The sequence below is a fragment of the Suncus etruscus genome, chromosome 5, assembly GCF_024139225.1.
Source record: "Suncus etruscus isolate mSunEtr1 chromosome 5, mSunEtr1.pri.cur, whole genome shotgun sequence".
Lineage (NCBI taxonomy): Eukaryota > Metazoa > Chordata > Mammalia > Eulipotyphla > Soricidae > Suncus > Suncus etruscus.
The window spans coordinates 119,063,226-119,088,451 of record NC_064852.1 but is presented as its reverse complement, the minus strand read 5'-3'; the positions used below and the strand labels follow the sequence as shown (position 1 = coordinate 119,088,451).

The 25,226-nt window shown below is 38.1% G+C and overlaps 1 protein-coding gene across 4 annotated transcripts in view; it reads left to right on the top strand.

Annotated features, from left to right (window-relative positions):
• Positions 1-25,226, top strand: part of SPATS2L (spermatogenesis associated serine rich 2 like) — a 229,700-nt gene that overhangs the window by 16,492 nt on the left and 187,982 nt on the right. For 3 of the 4 annotated variants that reach the window (XM_049773217.1, XM_049773219.1, XM_049773220.1), the window contains exon 2: positions 14,162-14,212. The exons of the other annotated variant lie outside the window; for it this stretch is intronic. The gene's annotated coding sequence lies outside the window, so the exon portion shown is untranslated. The remainder of the gene's footprint in view (positions 1-14,161; positions 14,213-25,226) is intronic. 4 annotated transcript variants of the gene reach the window in all.

The following is a 25,226-nucleotide window of genomic DNA, read 5'->3' as shown; positions in this document are numbered from 1 at the left end:
CATCCGCAAACAGCAAAATTTGATTTCTTCCATTCCTATATGGATTCCCTTGATATCTTTTTCTTGCCTAATCACTATAGCAAGGACTTCCAGTGCTATGTTGAATAGGAATGGTGAGAGAGGACAGCCTTGTCTTGTGCCAGAATTTAGAGGGAAGGCTTTTAGTTTTTCTCCATTGAGGACAATATTTGCCTCTGGCTTGTTGTAGATGGCCTTAACTATATTGAGAAAGGTTCCTTCCATTCCCATTTTGCTGAGAGTTTTGATCAAGAATGGGTGTTGGAACTTATCAAATGCTTTCTCTGCGTCTATTGATATGATCATGTGATTTTTATTTTTCTTGTTGTTGATGTTGTGTATTATGTTGATAGATTTACGGATGTTAAATCAGCCTTGCTTTCCTGCGATGAAACCTACTTGATCATAGTGGATGATCTTCTAAATGAGGCATTGAATCCTATTTGCCAGGATTTTGTTGAGGATCTTTGCATCTGTGTTCATCAGCGATATCGGTCTGTAATTTTCTTTTTTTGTAGCATGTCTGTCTGGTTTATGTATCAAGGTGATGTTGGCTTCATAAAAGCTATTTGGAAGTGTTCCTATTTTTTTGATTTCATGAAAGAGTCTTGCCAGGATTGGTAGTAGTTCTTCTTGAAAGGTTTGAAAGAACTCATTAGTGAATCTATCTGGGCCTGGGCTTTTGTTTTGGGGCAGAAATTTGATTACTGTCTTAATCTCAAGAGTGATGGGGGTGTTTAGCTACATTCTCTTCCTTCAACCGTGGAAGATTATAAGAGTCCAAGAATTTATCCATTTCTTCCAGGTTCTCATTTTTAGTGGCATAGAGTTTCTCAAAGTAGTTTCTGATTACCCTTTGAATCTCTACCATATCAGTAGTGATCTCTCCTTTTTTATTCCTAATATGAGTTATCAAGTTTCTCTCTCTTTGTTAGTTTTTCCAGTGGTCTATCAATCTTGTTATTTTTTCAAAGAACCAACTTCTGCTTTTGTTGATCTTTTGGATTGTTTTTTGTGTTTCCACTTAATTGATTTCTGCTCTCAGCTTTGTTATTTCCTTCTGTCTCCCTAATTTTGGTTTCTTTTGTTGAGCACTTTCTAATTCTATGCTTTGCGTTATTAAGCTATTCAGGTATGCCCCTTCTTTCCTGATGTGTGCTTGCAAAGCTATAAAATTTCCTCTCAGTACTGCTTTTGCTGTGTCCCATAGGTTCTGATAGTTTGTGTCTCCATTGTCATTTGTTTCTAGGAAGGTTTTGATTTCCTCTTTGATTTCATCACGGGCCCAATGGTTATTCAGTATTAGGCTGTTTAACTTCCAGGTATTAAAGTTTTTCTTCTGTGTCCCTTTGTAGTTCACATATAATTTCAGGGCCTTGTAGTCAGCGAAGGTAGCCTGCAAAATTTCTATCCTCTTGATATTATGGAAGTATGTTTTATGTGGTAGCATGTAGTCTATCCTGGAGAATGTCCCATGTACATTAGAGAAGAATGTGTATCCAGGTTTCTGGGGATGGAGTGTCCTATATATATCTACTAGGCCTCTTTCTTCCATTTCTCTTTTCATGTCTAGTATTTCTTGTTGTGTTTCAGTCTGGTTGACATATCAAGTGTTGACAAAGCCCTGTTGAAGTCTCCCACAATTATTGTGTCATTATTGATATTATTTTTCAGATTCATCAACAATTGTATTAAATATTTTGCTGTCCCCTCATTTTGTGCATATATGTTTAGGAGAGTGATTTCTTCCTGCTGTACATATTTCTTGACTAATACAAAATGTCCATCTTTATCCCTTACAACTTTCCTGAGTGTAAATTTTGCATCATCTGATATTAGTATGGCCACTCCAGCTTTTTTATAGGTGTTGTTTGCTTGGATCATTTTCTTTTAGCCTTTTATTTTGAGTTTATGTTTGTTCTGACTACTCAGGTGCATTTATTGTAGGCAGCAGAAGGTTGGATTGAGTTTTTTTGATCCATTTAACCACTCTGTATCTCTTAACTGGTGCATTTAGTCCAGTGACATTGAGAGAAAGAATTGTCCTGGGATTTAGTGCCACCTTTTATCAAAGTTTGGTGTGTCTGTTGGTCAGTCTTGTCTTAAAGTAGGTCTTTCAGTTTTTCTTTTAAGACTGGTTTTGAGTCTGTGAAGTTTCTGAGCTTTTGTTTGTCTGTAAAACCATGCATTGTTCCTTCAAACCTGAAAGTTTTTCTGGGTGCAATATTCTAGGCAAAGCATTTATTTTATTGAGTTTTGTCACTATGTCCCTCCACTGCTTTCTGGCCTTGAGTGTTTCAGGTGACAGGTCTGCAGTAAATCTGAAGGATGTTCTCTTGAATGTAATTCTCTTTTCAATCTTTCTGCTTTCAGAATTCTGTCTCTATCTGTGGGATTTGTCATTGTGACGAATTTGCCATTGTGTCTCGGAGTGTTTTTTCTGGTGTCTCTTTTAGTTGGTACTCTTCAGGTATGCAGGGTTTGATCGCATGTATTCATTAGCTCTGGTAGTTTCTCTTTAATGATGTTCTTGACCATTGATTTTTCCTGGAGATTTTCTTCCTAGGTCTCTGGGACTCCAATGATTCTTAAGTTGTTTCTGTTGAGCTTATCATAGACTTCTATTTTCATCTGTTCCCATTCTTTGAGTAATTTTTCCATTGTTTGATCATTTGCTTTAAGGCTTTTTTCCAATTTCTTCTGCTGTATGGAGTTGTTATTCATCTCATCTTCCAGTGTACTAATTCTATCCTCAGCTGCTATTAACCCATGGGAAAGCTCATCTATTTTTTTTTCAATTCATCTACTGAGTTTTTCAGACCTGTTTTTTGACCTGAAATTTTAGTTTGAAGTTTTCTCATTTTTATCTTCATATTCTCTTGATTCTTATTAGTGTTCTGTTCTATACTTTCTTTGAGTTCTTTGAACATCTTCCATATTTCGACTCTAAACTCCTTATCTGAGAGACTGACTAGATGGTTGGCCATGTCTGGTCATCTGAGTTGCTGTCTTCATTCTCTATGTCTGGTGTTGGCCTGCGTTGTTTCCCCATTGTCACACTTGTATTGTGGGTTTTTCTAAGTGTTGTGGTTGTATTCATTGGCTAAATGATGTGCGCGGCCACATAGTTAAGTGGATGGCTCCTCCCTCTCTGGGCGTATCAACTCACCTCCAGGGAAGCCTCAGGGAAGGCTAGTCGTGTGCAGATGAAGCCACACACTGGATGAAATCAGGCTCTAGGGAAGGCTAGCCATGTGCAGATGAAGCCACACACAGGATGAAATCAGGCCAAGTATGCAGCACCGCACAGGAGACAGTCAGAGATAGGTGCTGGCATCTGAGTTTCAGCAGAGTTCAGCGGCTTCCCCCTCACCTCCAGGGAAGGCTCCTCCACCATTTTAGACCCAGCCCTTTTCTTATCTGTATTTGGGTCTAGTCAGTCATTCTCAAGAGTGTAAGAACAAACTATATTGACAACTTCTTCCTTGCAATATTGGGCTAAAACTGTCTCCCCACAGTCCCCCCTCTTGGTCTCATTTGGCCTTTTTGGAGAGGAACTCGGAATAGATACCCTTGTTCTTTTCTGTAGGGTCATTCTTCAAATATTAAATAACCATATCCATTGTCTTTATGGATCCTCAGTCTTATCTTTTTAGGTTTATGTGGTTACTGTTCTTTCAGCTGATGTCTCCCAGGCTACTCTGCCTGTGGAGACATCTAAACATTCTAAACATGAGAGCTTGAACTCAATACTGTACCCCTAAGTTCTCTGAGTGGGAGAACAACACTATTGCCATCAATAACCTTATTCTGGCCATTCTGACTAGATTTGATCCAATCAGATACTGTTGTGTTGGCCTCCATTTCAGTTCAGTCACATGTTGTTAATTGACATCCCAAGTCAAATATCATTTCTGAGTCTTATTTCCTCGGTGGTAACTCCTGCCAATCCAAGTCTATAAACCCATGTATAATTATGGGACTTCACATTTCTCCTTGTTAAATTTTTTAAATTTTTGTTGAATCATTTTTTTCTTTCTATCAAGACATTTTGGATGGTAATATTTTTTTTAAACTTTCATTATATTGGGGACATGGCTTTTGCTTATTTATAAACTGTGTTTGAGAATGATACTTTCTCTGTGAATACAGAACAGCCAAGACAGGCCCAGCAGGAAAATCCCTGTCTGTTCTCTTCAAGAGTCATCTTGACCTCAATATGTGGATTGTTAGCAGTACAAAAAAGCATACCAACTTGGCAGTCTCTTCACTTGTACTGACTTCTTGTTCCCAAGGTATCTAAGAGGCTACAGTTAGATAAGACATAGTCCAGGGGTCTCAAACTCACGGCCCGCTGGCCATTTGCGGCCCTGCGTACAACATTTTGTGGCCCTGCCCTAAAGGAATCTTTTTTCGTTTTGATTTGTTTTAGTTTTTTGGGTCACACACCCCAATGTTCAAGGCTTACTACTGACTTTGCACTCAAGGGTTACCCCGACTTTGCCTCCTGCAGCCCCCAGGTAAATTGAGTTTGAGACCCCTGAAATTGTGCTCTATTTGTCAACTCACCCATTGGGAATCTTAAAACCTATAGGACCAGAGAGAGGTACAATCGACTGGAGTACATGCTTTGTCTGAAGGAGACCCAGGTTCTCTTCTTACACTACATCAGTGCTTCTCAAATAGTAGGGTGCGCCCCCCAAGGGGGGACACGAGGCTCCATAAAGGGGGGCATGTTTGACCTCAGCAAACACTAAGCCCCGTGTTTATGTCTTTGAATGTCTTGGGAGCTGAGAGTTGCTGTGTCCTGCTTTAAACCCGCTTAGTAAAGCTATGCATTGCAAAATGTGCTCATTGTAGCCATCAATCCAGACATCACCTCTGATTAAAAAAATCAGCTCAATTATATATATATATTGTTATATATAATATTATATAAATTATTTTATATATTTTTGTTTTGCAGGTTAAATTTTTTTAGTAAAGATACTATTTACAGTCGTGTGGGGGTACAAAAATGTTTTCTTCTTCCTAGGTGGGCATGACAGAAAATAATTGAGAAGCACTGCATGACATCGTCCTCCTCTAAATGCCTTCAGTAGGGATCCCAAGCACAGGGACACCAGAAGTAGACCCTGAACTCCCCTGGGTGTAGCTGTAAAACCAAACATAAAGCACTGAAATGAAATGAAATAAAATGAATTCAGACCAGTTTTTCTTTCTTTTTTGAAATTTTGATGAAAACTTGTACCTAAGTAACCCACTTTTAATTTAAGAGAATAAATTATTTTATGAGAGCTCACCAGTAACTTCAACTCATGTGAACTAGTTTATTTCAGAAGAATTGCTTCTTAGTACATCTGTCAGTACACTTTCTAGAATCATTGCTCTGAAAATAAACCAGTGGGTGACAGGAAATCACTGCTTAGGTGTCACTCCAACGCATCATCACAGTCACATCTCTTGGGATAGACAGTAATCAGGCTGAGACATGTCCAAACAGTGTCCTAGGCTACATAAATGAGTCCATGACAGTATCACTAACAGCACCATGACAGGAAAGGTGCTTATGGCGTTATGTCACCTATGGTTATGCTAGTCTCTCAGTGGAAAATACCATCTTATTTGAACAGTTATTCTCTCACAGTTCTTTGACTTTTCAAATTAATATCAAATACCATCAAAGATAAGAATGGTTGCTTTATATTCATGCACAGAATTATTTTTTCATGACTAGATGGAAAAATAAGTGAGCCTACATCTACTTGTCAGAGAACCATCATTTCATAAAAACGCTAGTAATTAAAACAGGCAGACTACTCAGAGACAAAGCACATGCTCTGTATTTAATTTCTGGCATGGAAATTATTTTAAAAAAAAAGGAAATAGAATCTATTATTTGTATAATGCCTTATCTTTTGTAAGGAGTTACTAAAAAATAATGCATTCTGATGGAGTTTGGAAAAGATACTTTAATAGATCGTTTTAAAATATCATTAAATTTTAGGGCCAGTAAGAAGTTCAGGGAGTAAGTCATTGACTTGCATGAGAATGATCCTCAATAGCACATAAGGCCCATGAGCACCACCAAGGATGGCCCTGAGCACTGAGGCAAGAATAAGCCCTGAGCAATATCAGGTGTGGCCCAGCCATCACTCCCTTCCCCCAAATAAAACTTAGCTAAAATTGTGTTTCCTAGAGATTTGTGTCACTGTTAATGTCATCTGGTCTGTTTTCATCCAGATATGCTTCATGTGTGGTTATGGCATGTGCTGAGTTTTATTTGTGTTGTTGGTGTCTGTGTGCTCACCTACCATCATGGTAGACCTAGGAGGTTGTATTGAAGACTCAGTTGTGAAAAGTGCTTTGGAATGAGACCCTCTGTGATTTTGGTTCTGACTATATTTTTAAGTAGTTACTGGAAGCTACCAAAAATGACAAAACTCCTAATTTTGCTTTTGTTAAAATCAGGAAAATAATAGCGGGGCCGGGCGGTGGCGCTGGAGGTAAGGTGCCTGCCTTGCCTGCGCTAGCCTAGGACGGACCGCGGTTCGATCCCCCGGCGTCCCATATGGTCCCCCAAGAAGCCAGGAGCAACTTCTGAGCGCATAGCCAGGAGTAACCCTGAGCGTCACAGGGTGTGGCCCAAAAACCAAAAAAAAAAAAAAAATAGCTTGCATCTAGAAGGCTTATTGTGATAATAGACATGTAAAGTACATGGAATAGTACATGCATTATAGTGAATGAATGAATATATATGAATTTTTGTTATCCCAGATTCTCTTTTTTTTTCACTTCACTTCTAAGGTAATAATTTCTTTTATCATAACATTTTTTGAGAAATATTTGGCATGATGGTGTGCATTTCGCTATTTAGAATATACCTTTGTGGACTCATAACTTGATGCTAAGACTATTTTCATTTCTTTACTGTTATAAAAAAAAACCACTGTGGTTAATATACTTATAGTTTTGTTTGTTTGTATAGACAGCAGATTGAGAATACACCACTGAAAAGCATAAAGAAACTAACAGTTCTTCTATGTCTAGCAATATGTTGGCCTCTTTTATAGCAACATTCTCATTCTCGACTGTGGCCCTGAAAAGTGAATTTGTTACTTCCATTTTTCAGATGACAAAGCACAGTGGAGACATAAGCTGTTCCCCAGGTCACAGTGAGAAGGGGTAGCAAAGCCAAGGACTGCCTGGTTTCAAAGCTCAAGATTTTCTATCCAGGCATGCAGCTTGCTCAGGCCTATCTTTTCAGAGGCTGACAGCATGAATAGTTCCCATTGTACTTTTACAAAATATCACTGAGTGCCACGTCAGAGATAGGACACTTGGCTGGAACTTTTGGCTTATTCAACTGCAGTCCCTCTTGTGTGCGTATGTTCTTATAAGTTTTGGAATCGAGCCTCATTTAAATAAGGTGTTAGCTGCGGGAAATAAAACATTGATATGATTATTTGATAAAAAAAAACCTTAGAGGAAAAAAACATTTAAACAATCACACAAAAGTCTTCTTTGTTGAATTGTATGGGAGTAGGCCAGGATTACTTAATCTGACTAGCATCAGAGTTTTTCCTATAAGTCTATATAAGAAATAAACAATAAGAAGAGCCAAAGAAAATGGGTGTGGCCTGTAACCATTCTATGTATATATACCAAGAGTTCAATGGAAAAAGACCTTTGACTCGATCTTTAAATAATATGTCAGGGAAATAAAGAGCTGTAATCACAGTAGCATGAGTTTGCGTAGGTGTGGGCAAGTATCCTGGGATTAACCCCCAAAGAAACATTTGGTGAGCTGGCAGGTTGTCTTTTTTTATCTCAAAAGTCATCCATTTGGAACGTTTATCCAGGCTGCTTTCAAACTTGACTTACAGTGTGTAGTGGTGTGTCAATTTTGTTGGGAAAAAGGACTTAATTAATACAAAAGCAGAGTATGGGTATTTCCAGTGAGTACCTAGGTTCTGTTTCTTAGAACAAAGGATCTGTAGAAATTGTCTTCAAATAGGTTAATCCTGATGCGTCATTTTATAGGTTTTGGTTCTTTGTAAAAAGATAAAGAAATACCTCGTGGTAATGTAATGCTCCATAGGTTTAACTCTTAGATGGCCATCTTTTGTTTGTGCTCTTGAATTCTTAGAATCCTTGCGCTTACACATTCATACACTAGAATTATTCCCGGTTTTTTTGTGTGTGTTTTTTTGGTCCCTTTTATCTTAGTTCTCATAAAGGAGAGGCAATAAAGGGCCTATTCCAGTAACTAGAATATTTCAAATCTTTACCAACCAGTGCTACCAATTTTGCCTTTCCCAATCTGTCCACACAGGTAAACTGAAGGCAGAAAGGGCACAACAAGTTCAGTTTGGGTTCCCTGTTCATTAGTGAGGAGTTTGAATTGTAAGCTCCAGGTTGGATTCAAGAGGGTTCATGCTCATTGCTTGGCTGTCACTGAACTGGAAGCTCTCACATGGCCATAGTGACCACCACATAGTTGCAGGCCATTAAGGGGATAAGATTCATCGAACAGACAACTTGGTTAGTTCAAAGTGTTTTTTTTTTATTCATTTCCAAGTGAGTTAGTTCATGACCATGGTATCCTCCAATGGAGGATCTGATGTGCCACTTAAAAGTATTCGGATATGGGAACATTTGCAATACATATGTTAAAATGTACCACTCCTGATGCCAGCCTGAGCTAGATCTTACTAGCTCTTTGCTCTGACTCTCCTCAGTAAAATAATAATGAATGCAGCAGTTCTTGGAAAGAATTCTCAGTCCTGCTGCTGACTTCTGTGGTATGTTCTGAGAGAAAAGGTTGCCCTGACTTTAATCGGTGGTTCTTCTGAATATGATAAAACCTTTATGAAAGTAGGTATGTCAGTGTAGAAGGTAGAATTGAGAATTATATACTTATAATTGATTGTGTTGATTTTTAGAGGAAAATAAAAAAGTATCTGGATTGGGGAAGGTTGCAGAGCACATTGCCAATACGTTCAAGACCCAGAGTTCTAGGCCTCGCTCTTCCCCACTGATCTCCCCACCCCCCCATGTGGTTGGAATCTATTTAAAAAAAAAAAAAAACTCCAAAAAATAGCACAAATAAAAAAAAGTAGAAATACATAATCTAACAAGATTGATAGAAAACGGAATAGTAAATTATTTTGTTGCTGGAGAGGAGAAAGAAAGGGGACAGGAAAGTGGGAATTTTTGACACTGACATATCCATACCAGCTGATGGATGTGGCCTTGGTTGTTTTTTCATCCCCGACTGGTTTGTTGGTCGGGACTTGAAATCGCTTCTTTAGTTTCAGGAAGGTGAGCCCCAATCTGCCTCATAGAATTTGCTGGCCAGCCTCTCTGGCTTGGATTGTTCTCTAGGAACCTTAAGAAGGTGCTTCAGGCAATGAATGATTGAAGTATGTCTGCTGTGCTCCCCAGGCATGGGAGGGAAGAAAGCCAAGTGTTGAGCACTTTAGATAAGGTTCTTGACTGCTTGGCAATGGGGAATCAGTAATGGGAAACCCTGGAGAACCCAGACTCCCTGGAGTAGTGTGCTTGCCCTACTCACTTTGAGAAATTTCTATATTTATTTTCTCTTTTCACCTAGGAAATGACAAGGAATTTCCCTCATTTGATTTGGGAACCATATTTCATTCAGCTTATTACTTCATCCCATTTCTTTTATTTTTTTTTTTTTGGTTTTTGGGTCACACCGGCACTCAGAAATCACTCCTGGCAGGCTCGGGGGACCATCTGGGATGCCAGGATTTGAATCACCCTCCTTCCGCATGCAAGGCAAACGCACCTACTTGCATGCTATCTCTTGGCCTCATCACCCGTCACCCATTTCTTAACATATTTGTACTAGGCATTGTTATAAAGGAACAGAGTATTCAGCTGTTGAACGATAACAAAAAAAGATGAAACATCACAAACCTGGGTAGAAAGCAAGATATACTTTCCAAATAGAATGAGTTATATATTGTAGTAATTTCCCTTTCCTTCTTTGTTTTTCTTTCTTTCCTATACAGTCTCTATCCCAAAGAAACTATTCTGATATTTATTTATGCAGTATCTCCCCTTCAAAGGATAATTACTGTTGTTTGTAATTCAAGAAAGCCTCATTAAAACAGTTTCGGAATAGCGGAAGACCTTAGGTTGTCCTGTGGAGTGAGCTGAAAGAGGATTTGACCCACATCTTCGGCTTTTCCTGGTTTTGATATTTTTCATTTCCACATGTCAGCAAACACCTAACTTTGTTATTAAAGCCAGTTAAATCAATATTTCTCCTGTAGTTAGGTGCAGCAACAACACATAGCCAAGGGCAACCCATCCCCAACAGCCACATTCTGTTGAGGATACACATATTTATTATCAGATACCTCGAGTTGAACTAACCTTCCAATGAACGAGATGGTAAAGCCACATCTTAAGATTAAGAAAAGGAAAGAAAGAAATGTCAGGGCATCTGTTATCCTCAGGAAAGCTATCTGTCATTTCTTTTGATAGTTTGCTCCTAATAATGCCAACATGGGATTCTCCAGGGTGAGAGCTATGGTTCTTTTACTGTTCCACTGGGGCTGCCTTAACTCTTCTTGGGAATGGAGTCCTAGCAAGAGACTTTTCTGCCAGGTTGCAGGTATGAAGGAATACAGGAGCACACACCACACTGAGAAGCCCAATGCTTTAATGAGTCGAGTAGTGTGGTGGAAATCTCTTCTTATTTAACTCTGTTTTGTAGCCTTTTGGGCAGAAAAGGTCTCTGCCATGAACCTGTTGAATAGCCAATCATTCTAGAAACAAATGGCTGAAGAATCAGCAACTTAGACCCCGCCTACAGATCTTCCCTGTGTACTGAGAATAGAAGAGTGACGAGCATTTTGGGTGCTCCTACTCTGTGCCGATGGCTTGCAGTATCTCATCTCACCTTTCATAGGCAGAAGGATGCTTTAAGGCACTTGTCATTATTTTTAAGCCATGTGCACACTTGGAATTTCAGAGGGCTCCAACCTAGGAAAGGTATAGGCTATGTTTTGAACCCAAGCTTTTCTGACTCCATGGTCTTTTTACTTATTATATCTGGTGATTTTTTATAATAAATTTTTTGTTTGTTTTTGGGTCACACCCAGCAGCACTCAGGAGTTACTCCTGGCTCTGTGCTCAGAAATTGCTCCTGACAGGCTCGAGGGGCCATATGAGATGTCGGGATTCGAACCACCATCCTTCTGCATGCAAGGCAAATGCCCTACCTTCATGCTCTCTCCAGCCCTTTATAATATATTTTACAAATACATTATAGCTATTCAAAAGGCAGAGGAATTATAGAGAGAAAACTCATTAATTCTTTACCTCACAGATGAGCTACTACTAAAAGTTATTTTTTTGTCTCTGCAGGCTTAAGAAAGTTATAATTCATATATTTAAGAGAATATAGTTCTCAGAGTTGTAATCTGGTGCTTTATGCAGGCACACCAGCATTGGTGTCATTAACTTCAGAGTCAATTTAGGAATCAAATTCTCTCTAAATACCTGTATTGTGCAGAGAATACTTTGATAGTATAGTATTTTGTTATCTGTATGTATATATAGATAATTTTTTATTATATACATATATAGATATATTTTATATGTTCAACCATTTTGTGTGTTCTGTACTGTATATTGTAAGTATTTACTATCCTATAATTCTTACTATTATTTCTCTTCCTAAGAATCTAAGAATCATAGCATCTTGTGTTGATTTCTGTTGTCGCAAGATATGGAATGTACCAGAATGCTGTTTTCTCTTATGTGAATGATTAATGGATATTTATGGGGTATGTTTTAAAAGTCTGTATAAAAATTAAATCCATAAATGTTTAATATCTCATTTGACAATGCGTGTTATTTATTGCATTGCCTGTGCCACATTTGCCTTCTGTGGTTCATAAAGAAAATAGGAAAATTGTTTTGTCAAAAGTTTGACAAACATATGTTAAAATCGATGACTTTTCATAAAAACAGTAGAACCACTGAATTATTCCCCTCTAAGGAGTTCTAGTGAAGCAAATACATCTGTGTGATGAACTGATCTTTAAATACAATCTGTAGTGTCTGTGTCAAAGTAAAACGTTTCTTTAAGAAGCAGTTATGTTCATGCCCCACTCACATATATGAAAGAAACAACCGTCAAAATTGCCATTTGGTGGACTTGATTCAAGTCAGGAAATCCAGATGAAGTGGCAGCTGAGTTCTCTCTGGTTTATTGAAAACTGCTGTCCCTTTTAGAAACAAACCTAACCCCTGATCCAAATTTGTGCACTGGGTTTTTGACTTGAACTTTTTATTTTTCACCAACAGTCTTTTTTATCCTGTTCTGGTTCCCTAACCCCAAGTTGCTGAGTACTGGGACCTTGGACCATAACTGATCTTGGACCTTGCACCATAACTGAATTCTTTGGGGGTCACTTCTTGACTTCTGTTGGGGCAGACAGGCCAGACCCTGTCAATCTCAACTCAACACTCTACTTCAATTTTCCTTTTGCCCAGCTTTGCTAAACTATCACTTCTTCATGTTGGCAAAACTAACTGCAAAGTAGAGCAGCAGAGTTGGTCTTGTGTGGATATCCTGGACTCTTCAGAGTCCGTGCTTGGTGTTCAGTCAATGTATGTGAGAGAAATAAAGAGTCTCTCAAAGTGGCCTGAGTGCTGTGGAGAAAGTTGGTTTCATTCGTAGGCCCAGTAGAATTGTAGATTGCTTAAGAATCTTTAGTTCTGTCTTCTCCTTTAAAGATGAGCACCCTCCCCCCAACTTTAGCTGGAGTGGCTGGCACCCTAAGAGCTCAGATTCTGGGCTCGTTCCCGTATATCCCTTGGTTGTCATTCCCAGTTGTTGCATGCAAGTCGATCTGACACTTTAAAATTCTGAACTAGAGCATTGAGTCCACAGGGATCATTAAAAGATGCTTAAAGCCATGGTTTGTTGCCATTAAGTGCATGATTGGTTGACTTGGGGACTTTGCACCCATATCTGTGCCAAAGTGGTTCTTGTCAGATATCAGATGGCAAGTTCCTTGGGCTTGTATGGATATCAATCCTTTGGAGAAGAGGACATAACTATATATATATGTACATATATATATGTACATTATATATATATATATTTATATATATATATATATATTTATATATATATATATAAAGTTACTCAGTGGTTACTCTGGTTCTATGCTCTGAAGTTTACTCATAGCCTTGAGGGCTATATGGGATGCCAGGGATAGAATCAGGTTGGCCATGTGCAAGGCAAATATCTTCCCTTCTGTGCTATTACTTTGGCTCCTGTCCCATATATTTTTATGAGACTGGTGATAATATTTTTGATGCCTCATTTTCTATATTGCAAATTCAATAATAACAGTCCCTAGACAAGAGGATTGAAGAATTAGCTTATTTTATTATGTTTTGTTTTTGGGCCACACCTGGTGTGGTGCTCAGGGGTTACTCCTGGCTCTGTGCTCAGAAATCTCTCCTGGCAGGGGCCGGAGAGATAGCACAATGGTAAGGCATTTGCCTTTTACTCAGCCAATCCAGGATGGACAGTGATTTGAATCCTGGCATCCCATGTGGTCCCCCATGCCTGCCAGGAGCAATTTCTGAGCATAGAACTAGGAGTAGTTCCTGAGCGCCACTGAGTGTGACCCAAAAACTAAAAAAAAGAGAAAATCTCTCCTTGACAGGTTCAGGGGACTATATAGGATGCTGGGGATCGATCCCAGGTTCATCCTGGGTCGGCTACATGCAAGTAAAACGCCCTGCCACTGTGCTATCGCTCTGGCCCTAATTGACTTATTTTAAAATCCTAGAAAAATGATAGATGCTTTCTGAACAAACAACATGTTTTACCATTATTATTAATTCATTACATATTATCCAGACTTCTCAATAGTTCTATGAGGGACATATTTGATTCCATTTTAAAGTTTGGCAAACTGAGGCATCTGGCATATACTCCACCTCCATTACTATTTCCTCTACAGAAAAGTCCTAATTCTATGTCTGCCAGAGTCTAGAACCACTGCTTGGGGGCATGTGTAGAGAAATAATAGGGAGATTGCTAAATGTGAGCGCTGACCTCCCAAATTTTCTTTTTTCCTAGTGCACTTCAGAAGCAAGACTGTTTTTTAGGAATCTCTTCCTGCGTCCCCAGGTAAGCAGAGATGGTTGCTTCCTGTCCATGTATCCATCCTCCTGCCCACATCACCAATGCCTGCAACTCATGGATCTTTTCACAGCCTTTCTCAGTCGATTGAAGTCAGTGGTGATGGAATAGAGGGAATGCAGGGGATTGTGGGCCTGACATGAGCTGTTCCTCCATGATGCTTTTACTGCCGAGGAATTGTGCAGTATTCGCACTGCTTCTCTGAAACTACTGCCTCCTCTCTAAGATGGGGATAATTATATCCATCTTGTAGAGTTGTAATGTTTGCTGCTCATGAGAATAAAGATATCTACATAAGGTTAATATTCTATTCAATGTTTGCTATTAGGGTTATGTTTTCCATTAGGGTATTATGAATGAATTTATCAAAAGTGTTTGTAGGACAGATGCTTGTTGTTTGAAGTTCATCCTACTCAACATGAAATATTTTATATTATTTCTCTCAGCAATCTTGCCTACTTAAGTTCATTTCCTGGCAAGTTATGTGTTCAATGTGGGGGGAAAACAAAAGAAAGAATCTCTGTTATAGACCCTACCAAATGATCTCAGATTCCAAATGGAGATGGTCCAAAGCAATGGTATTTTTGCACCTGAGTATTTTCATGCATGTTTAACTTAAACTTGATTATTTTTCCATAAATCTGACACTTCAGAAGTGAGCATTGCAAGTTTTTATAAGGAGCCATTAACATTGGTGGGAATTGATTTTCCATGAGTGAAACAAAATATTTGACTTCCTCATACCTGAAATCTGAATTATCGTGAGAATACTTTTTTGTAGTTATTTAAATTAAATTACCATGGAAATTATGGATTGATTCCCTCTGTCTCTCACACACATTCTCTCTCTCTCTCTCTCTCTCTCTCTCTCTCTCTCTCTCTCTCTCTCCCCGCCCCCCCCCCCACCCCCGCTCCCCCCCCCCCCCCCCCCCCCCTCTCCCTCTCACTCTCTCTCTCACACACACACACACACACACACACACACACAGATGAGCTCTCACACTCATGCTTCCTCATTCTTCTGCACACTGCATACCAGTTTTTCCTTTGGTTAGGCAGTTGCAAAGTTACTGTGTAGATTTGGCAGCTGCCTCCCCATCAGGCAAGCAAGAGCACAATCAATTCCTGTTTACTTGGAACATCCCAAATAATCAGAAGCTCTGATTATTCTGCTGGAAGGCAACAAACAGCTTGATGGGAAGATGTACCAACTGAAAACAATTTTGATCATACTTTTGTGAAGAGAATGAGATGCCTCCAGCTGTCTGCCACTAATCACATTAGAGGTAGAAAGCAAGAGTATCTTGGCATGCAAAATATTACTCTAATCACATATTGGAACACTCCTTTTATTGGCTGTTTATCCCAAGTGGACATTGGATGGCCACTCAGTAATTCATCTTGCCAGTTGATAGTAGACGTAAACATATGTTGCACAAACATATGTAAGGAATTTTCTAATTACAATTCAAAGGCTTCCCTTTTATCATGTTATGTTCCTCCTGCAGGCATCACTGATTTAGGTGATTTCTCCCTCAGCATTATCCTAATGCCAGAAATTACAAACGGGTAGAAAGAGATGGCAAATGAAACTCACAATAACTGGAGAGGTGTCCGAATTCAATTAGGAAGAGACCTCCTTCTTGCATGTGGACACATAAGTCATATAAATCAGTTTTATTTGTGAGGCCGTGGTACTTATCTAGCCATGTTTATTTTGGATGCAAGTGCCAAAGCTGGATTTAGACCAGAACTCCATATCTTGAGCACTAATGACTAATTTGGGTATCCACAGAATCCCTTAATTCATTTCTTAATTAGTTCTCCCAGAATTAGAGAGTTGCTTGTTACAGTCATTTTCACAAAATTTTCATAAGTTAAACCCAATGTACATAGTTTTCATTGTCCTCTGTGACTAACACATTTTGGACTGGCCTTAGAGAACTGTCCTTGTCATTATCAAAATAATTGTAGTGCAAGCCAGAACAAGGCAACAAAACTAACTTGTTGAGCAGCATGGTAGAGCTTGAACTGAAGCCCTGGGAAATACGGTTTGAAATCACAACTACTTAGAATTCTGCAGAATTTTAGTCAATGAGTTTTTTCTACTCTATAATTTAATTTTGTTTTGTTTTTTTGTCAAATGGAAAAAGTAATAGTGCTACCTCACCTGAGTATTAAAATAGCATAGCTTATAAATTAATTTGTAGAAAGTAAGTATCTGGCAAAACAAACAATGTTAGTTATGATATGCAATCTCAGTAAGACATTAGGACACTATTAGATGAATTTAATGATGCCACATTATTGTCAACTGAGTTATTTCCCACTTGTGAAATCCATGTGGAGAAGACTTGTGATGGCAAGGAAATATTGGAGATTCTTATGTTGGAATAAATCACTATTATTTGTGCATTTATAAAGCCAAATTTGGCTACTAGATTAACATCTTTGGTCTTCCATGGTTAGTTAATCAGTATGATATTGAAATGGAAACCTTTTAATGCAAAATTGCTTGAAAAGTTGAATGAATATTTTTGCTCTTTCAGATGTGATAAGAGGAAAATGTGATTAGAGCATTAAAAAATATGCTTGAGAGAAAAGTGGGGAAGGAAATATTTAGGAGAACTAACTTAGTAAATATATTAGAATTTTCCAAACTATTTATAACAGAATTAAATGGATTTAACATCATGCTAAAATTTAATCAAGTATGAAAATCTAGGGAAGACAGATCTAATAACTTGATGAGATTTCTCATGGCTGGTGCAGTATTAAAATTACTTAGGGATGCACTAAAATTGCCTTCCATGGTTCTCTCACTTCTTTTCCTATTGTGGCAAGCCAGCCACAGTAACTTCTCTTAGCTTCATTGCATTTTTCTCTTACCATAAGGTTTATAGTAGCAAACGTTTTGGAGATCCCCACACACCTTTTAGAGAACCTGGGAAAGCATTTATAAAATGTGGTTTCCTACAAGCTAAAGGAAATATAATCTTGATGCTTTTTTTTTAAACAAAAAGTGCTTATATTCTTAACAACTTCTTGAATTCCAGTTCATTAATTTCTGACATTTTATTATTTCCTTACTCCTTCCTGCTTTGGACTTTTTTTCTCATCATTTTTCAGTTTATTAAGCTGTATCATTAGGATATTTATGTGGGCCCTTTCTTCCTTCCTGATGAGTCCTTACATAGCAATGAACTTTCCATTTAATACCACTTTTGCTGTGTTCCCCAAGTTCTGGTATATCATATCCTCATTCTCATTTGTTTCCAGGTATTTTTTTAATTTCCTCTATGATTTTCTTTGACTCACTGGTTGTTCAATAATGAGGGGTTTAAGTTCCAGATGTTTGAGTTATTTCTTCATTTATGTTTGTGCCTAACTTCCATTTTTAATGCAATCTGGTATGAAGATAGTTGGTACAGTTTCTATCCTTTTGACTTTAGCAAGGCATATTTTATGGTCCAGCATGTGGTGTATCATGGATGATGTATTATGTGCAATGGAGAAGAATGTGTATTAGGTGTTTTGAGAATTAAAAGTTATATATATGTTATACATATATGTACTAAAGCCTCTCTTTCATTAATTCCTTAAATTCAAGTATGCCCTTAATTTTAGTATGCTAAAATCTAGTTGATCTATCAAGTGGTGATAGAATGAGTTGAAGTCTCCAACTATTGTTATATTGTTATTGATGCCTTCCTTGAAGTCCTATAATTAGTAGCCATTTTAAGTATTTTTTGGTGCCTCATTAGGTGTATATATGTTTAGGATTGTGAGTTCTTTCTGATGTGCATATTCTTCAATTATTAAAAAATGATGGTCTCTTATAACATTTTTTCTAACTTTATTTAAAACACCGTGGTTTACAAAGTTGTTCATAATACAGTTTGGTTTAGGCACTTAGTGTTCCAGCACCAGTTTGACCATCTTCCATTATTGTTTTCAGAGGCCCACCAATTCTCCAAACCTGCCCTCTTAGCAGGCATAAAATAGTTTATTTTATATTGCTTGTTATAACAGTCTTTGTTTTTTTTGGGTTTTTTTTTTTTGGTTTTTTGTTGTTGTTGTTGTTGTTTTTGGGCCACTCCCAGCAGTGCTCAGGGGTTACTCCTGGCTGTCTGCTCAGAAATAGCTCCTGGCAGGCACGGGGGACCATATGGGACACCGGGATTCGAACCAACCACCTTAGGTCCTGGATCGGCTGCTTGCAAGACAAACGCCGCTGTGCTATCTCTCCGGGCCCCACAGTCTTTGGTTTGAAAACTCTGAGGCCTTTTTGGAAGGGGGCTGGCTGATAATTGTCCCAATTCTACAGATCCTAGAGGGAGTGCACAGTCATATATGTGTCCATGCAAAACCTTCAAATTACATAATACTGATAGCCCAGTAGAAACACAGCAAATTAGCTGGTAAAGTAGCATAGACATCCACTAAGATCAATACATGAAAACAGTAACACAGAAGGCTCAATTAGCAACAAATATCTCAGTAAATCCTCAGACAATTACTTTAATACTATTGTGAGATCAACAATTTTGACAAATTTTCTTATAACTTTTTTTTGGTTTTGTGAGCCACACCGGAGATGCTCAGGTTACTCCTGGCTATGTGCTCAGAAATCGCTCCTGACTTGGGGACCATATGGAACAGTCCATCCTAGGTTAGCGTGTGCAAGGCAAACGCCCTACTGCTTGTGCCCCCACTCTGGCCCCAAATTTTCTTATGACTTTTTAATCCTGAAGTAGATGTTATTTAATACAAGTATGGTTATCTTACCTTTTTGAGAGTGTTGTTTGCTAGAAATATTGTTTTCAGACCTTGACTTTTCCCTTACTATTTTCCTTCCTATACAAATGTAGACAGCAGAAATTTGGATTCAACTTTGTAACCAATTTTGCTGCTTTGTGTCTCTTAATTGGTGCACTTAGGCATTGATTTTGGGTGAGATTATTATCATGGAGTTTTGTGTCATGTTTCTGTAAAAGTTTGGTATGTCTGTGAGATTTGTTTTATCTTAAAGTAGCCCCTTCAGCTCTCTTTGTAAAGTTGGCTTAAAGTCTATGAAGTTCCTGAGCCATGAAATTGTATGTTATTCCTTAAAATTTGAATGAGAATCTAGCTGGATAAAGTATTCTTAGTAAGATGTTTATTTCATTGAGTTTTTGTTGTTGTTGTTGTTGTTGTTATTGTTGTTCTTTATACCACCATTGTCTTTGGGCCTGCAGGGTCTTATTTGATAAATTTGCTGTAAGTTGTAGTAATCCTCTTTTGTATGTAATTTCCTTCATTGATCCTGCTGCTTTTATTCTCTATGACTGTTGTCATTCTGATTAGGATGTGTCTAAGAGTCTTTTAATTCAGGTCTTTTTTAGCTGGAACCCTTCAGGCCTCTTTCATCTCTTTCATCTCCAGCTCTGGGAACTTCTCAGTGATAATTTCTTTGGTGAGATTGATTTCTTGGCCTCTGGGACTCCTATGATTCTTATGCTTTTCCTATTGAATTCATCCCAGAGTTCTCTTGTCTACTGACCATTTATTTTGAGACTTTTTCTCATCTTCTTCTGTTGTCTGTTAGTTTTCTGCATCTCCTCTTAGATCTCACTGATTTTGTTTTCACCCACTGTTACTCTGTTGCTGAGGCCTTCTGGTGAGTTTTTCATTTCACCAACCAAATTCTTTAGTTCTATCATTTCTTCTTGTAATGATTTTATTTCTGCTCTTATATTCTTATGTGTTTTATTCAAAATTCACTTACCATAATTGTATGCTCTCATTGAAAATCTGTACATTTCTACTTTAAAGTCCTTATATGAGAGGTTGTATATCTTGTAAGTATGGGTTGAATCTTCAGGGCTATTCTCTTTGCTGACTGGGTGTGGTGAAGTTCTGTGTTGCTTTTCTATTCTGCCTGTTCCATTTTGGGAGTGAATTTCCTGCACCCCTTCACCACCAGGAAGCTATCTGGGTAGACCAGGTGTTTGGTGCTCTCTGTGTTCCCTATCAAAGCTATATAGTGTAATTTGAAATTATTTATTCTGGATTTGTTCCACTGAGTCTCAGGAGATGTATTCTATGTAGAATATGTAGCAAGAGTATAATTCCACATGACTGGTATGTTGGGGTTGACTCCACCTACTTGGCCCCACCACAGTGCTAGTTGAATCTGATGTATTAGATTATACCTTGTTTTACCCAAAACAAAGATCATGCCTGGTTTCTTTATATATTTCTGTTCACAACTTGGTTTCACCCAAAACAAAGATTGTCTTATATGTAAACCTGGGTGTGACAGGCTCAGGATAGCCTGAACTATCTGCTCTTCGTCTGCCCTCACTCGCCCACCTGGGGGTGGTCTCTGTACTCAATAAAAAATCAATAAAAATTGCGAGTTGGCAGGCAGCTCACATCTCCATCTGAGGTAGAAGATTTCCAGACTATACATGTTTCACCCTCAGCCTAGTTTGTATTATTTCTTGTGTGACCCAGATTCAGACTTCTATATCCAGGGTTGAAGACATGGCATGTGGGTAGATTTTACATGAGGCTCTGGATATGTATCAGCTGGGCACCAGCACTGGTTACAAGCTTTTATAGACATGAATGCTAGGATTAAATGACCCTTAATAACTTCTAAGGTTTTTTTTTTTAATTATTGTTTCAGAGGGGCTGAAGCGATAGCACAGTGGTAAGGCATTTGTCTTGCACACAGCCAACATACAATGGACCCTAGTTCGAATACCAGCATCCCATATAGTCCCCCGAGCATGCCATGAACAACTTCTGAGTGCAAAGCCAGGAGTAACTCCTGAGCGCCGCTAGGTGTGACCCCAAAACCAAAAACTAAAATTATTGTTACAAAAACTGATTGGCAAATAAGGGCCAGAGTGATAACACAGCAGTAGGTTGTTTGCCTGGCATGTGGCTGATCCAGAATGGACCTGGCTTTAATCCTCAGCATCCCATATGGCCCCCTAAGCTGGGAGCAATTTCTGAGCACATAGTAGTAACCCCTGAGTGTTATCGGGTGTGCCCCCCCCCAATTTTTTTAAATTAGAAGAATATTGGGATATCTTAGAACTGAAGAAAGGGTGGCACCACCAAAAAGGCCAAGATTCAGGAAAGTTCTGGAAATCTCAGCATAGGGCTGATTTTGGCCACCCTTTGGAGTTTACACTTCCAAGTTTATGGTCTTTGAGAGAAAAACTCCAATTGGTTAAACGTTGGTAACTAATCTTTTGTTTATTTAATACTACTTTGAAGCATTGTGGACTTTTAGGGGTATAGTTGATCATATCTGTAATGTAGACAGGGTTCACTGCACCTACCACCAAGGTTCTAGGGCAGTCAGACCACAAAGAACCTCCTACCCTCTTCTGCCACCTGAATCTCAATTCCCTCCTGTAATCACCAGACTTTTCAATAAGTCAAGGTGTTTATTTCTGTTTGTAATGCCAGTTTCCTTTCTTTTGAACTGTGCATAGGAATTAAACATCCTGGTAATTGTCCTTTACTTACTCTTATTTCACTTAGTATAATCACCAGTTAAACAATTTATCTCAGCTACATATTTTTAAATGACAAATTAGTATTTCATTGAGTCTATTTTCACTGAGTATAAGACTTCTTTGTTTAAAATTTTTGATGACTGGGTTAAACTCAATGCCTCACACAGATGAAGCATTTGTTCTACCAGTGCGTCTAACCCTGACCCTATAATATAACTTCTTTGTCTAGTCATTTATTGATGGCCTTTGGATTGATTTCAAGTTCCTGTTAATAATGCTTTTGTGAATAAGTGTCAAAAAATCTTTTTAAATTAGTCTTTTATGTCTTTCAGATCAAATGTCAAAGATCATATGGTATTTCCATTTTGATTTTTTAAGGATTTAGCATACTATTTTTCATAGAAATTGGTACCATACAAGGATTTGCATTTTCAGTCAACAGCATACCTGATTTTCTTCTCTTTATATTCTCTCTAGCACTTGTAGCCAATCTTTCTACATAGCTCATTCTTACAGGTGGAATTTGATATCTCATTGTGGTTTTTATTTGCATTTCTCTAGTAGTACGCGATGTTGGGCATTTTTTTCAGTTTTTTGTGGGCCATTTGTGTTTTCTTTGGAGAAACATCTAGCCAACTAAAGGGAATATGACCCTCTGGTGAGTTAAGCTCTGGTAGAAGAAGAGCACAGAGCCTAGAGAGGGTTTCTACTTGCTCTTAGCTCCACATACCTGCACCATCATAGAAAGTCAGTGACTCTTATCAGTGACTCTTATGAGTTTCTGCACCCACAACTGGTATTAAAGTTTTTTCTTATTAATGATTCATCTTTCTATAAGGCATTTTCACTGAAAAAATGTTAAGTACAGAAGTTTTTCCTTCAATAAATGTCAGCACATCTAATTGATTCAAGGCATCTCATATTTTGTAGGTAGACACTGAGCTTGTATTCATATTCATAATGTGCCAAAAATTCTCTGTAGATTACAAAGGTATCCTTAATAGTTTGTTTAAGGTTTGAATCCACTTCTAATATTAGCTGTATCAAAAAGTTGTTACTAAATCAAATATTCCTACCATATTATTCAAATATTCCTACCATACTTTTCACTGATAGCCTGACTTACTCTAAATTATATGCAAGGTAGAAAGATGAGGGAGAAACGTACCGAGATTTTTTGCCCCAGGCAAGTTGTCCTACTATTAAAGGACCTTATTTTTTTCCAAAACCAAAAGTAATCTTATTTTTAATTTAATATCTTTATTTAAGCACCATAATTACAAACATGTTTGTAATTGGGTTTTAGTTATAAAAAAGAATACTCCCCTTCACCAGTGCAACATTCACACCACTAATGCCCATCTTATTTTTATTCTTCTTGTGGACCAACTGTAGTATATCCTAATATATCACCGCTAGACCTAAATAAACAATGTATAAAACCATTTATACACCAAGATATCTTATACATAGCACTTGTTATGCCAGGACTCAAGCAATTAGTTGTAATATTTTCATCATGCTTCTATTCCTGAAATATTGATGAATATTTTTCAAAACTGGTTTAATATTTTATTCAAATATTGCCCTGACTAATCCTAAATTGACTGTTGTCCCCTTTGAACAAGTCACTGTAAGGCTATAAAAAATGTAAAAATGCTTTTTCAAGTACATATCATCATATAAAATCACCAATTCTATATACTTAATATACAGTGAAACTTTTCTTTCTTAAAAATAATATCTATTTCTTAGAGAAACTCACTGAAGAAAAATATGTAGTAATAACAAAAATTAGTGTACTTAATCTCCATTTTCAAAATGCTGAGTAATAATGTAATGTATAGTTCATACTTTTTAACCAACCCTCAGTACATTATCTGCCTAGTTGTGCCTTGCACCAGTTTCAGGAATGATTAATTATTCGTCAAATTTTAAGTGCTGACCCATGAAATGTTAGACTTGTATTGGCAGCTGTTGTCCAAAGGTTTGCAGGTGGCCTGGCTAATGCTTTGAAAGAACAGCATTAGCAATAAATCACAGCATATATGATTTTTCAATAAAGTAATGGAAAGGATTTTTCATTCTGAGCTCTCTAAGATTTGGTATTTGGAAGCTGTTTACATGGGAAATTAAAGTAAAGGGGGAAAATGTTCTCAGGTTTTAACCCTTGAACTTTCAGCCAGCCATAGTCAATAGCAAAAACATCTTGGTAGCTTTGTTCTCCTAACTTTGAGATTTCTTGGCTCTGGGAACTGACCAAGTGCCAAGTATAAGCCTAATTACATTCCTTGTTAGGGAGAAAAAAAAATCTCAGAGGAATTTTCTTTTTCTTTTCAAAGGGATACCTTGAACATTAACGTTTTTTAGAAGAACAAAATTATTTATCAGGCTTTTGCAAAGGTTTTTGAACAGGGAGCTTGAAGAGGGCTCTGACAACCAAATAAGAGGCCTGTTTTGTTTACCCATGGCAACAGAGTCAAGAAGATGAAATCAAAGTCAGAGATGTGGCTTTGTACTCTAAGCTTTCTTTCTGGGGAGTGCATTGATGTCCTTTTTCTTCTTTCCCTAGGTTATGCTCAAAGCCGTACTAAGGTGGTACATGATGCGTTCAACAACCCCCATAATAGACTACTGACTAGGGGTCACTTCTATTTACTGTATACCCAGTGCTATGGCCATTGCTTGGTACATAAAAGGTGTTCAATTAATATTTATTACATGAAGAGTGTAATCAGCAGATCTTTCATTGATCTCTGCATTTGTGAATTATTGGACCAGATATAGACAAATAGATAAGATAAATATATATGTATATATATGTATAGGTATAGATAAAGATAGAGATAAAGATATAGTTAGAGGTGGAGGTATAGGCCTGACTAACTCTCACCAATGTTAGTACAGACAAATCTTCTAATACAGACAAAATCTTCTAATAATAAGTAGCCTCCATGATGATCCTGTTGGAGAGCCCGCAGCAAAAGCTGCTGATATCACATTATGGGCCCCACCAAAACAGGAGGTGACCACTTCAGTTGAGATCCTGCTGGCAGAGAGTAGAGGCAGCAGCCTGTCCTCTTCCTCCCAGGTTGGCTTGCTCTGGCAGATCTGCAAAGTGCTGCACAGAAAGGCATTATCTGAACCATACCCCACAGCCACAGCCGTGCAGATGGCCTAACTCCACACCTTGATTAATCTCGACAGAGATGCCAAACCAATGAAAGTTCTAGGTACACTAGCTGAAAACTCTGGAGTCTTTTTGGAGTTGGTGCAGGCAGCCTCATATACTGCCGAAAGCCCCAGCAGACACACAACCACTTACAACCACCACCTTGTAAACAATGAAAAGCTAATCTCACAAGAGATGGGAATAAATGGGAGCCAAACCAAATCTCTGAAACTCAATAACACTGTTCTACAGATCCTGGCTGATCAACACCCCCAAATTCCACAACACCAAAAACCCAGTAGAATCACACCAA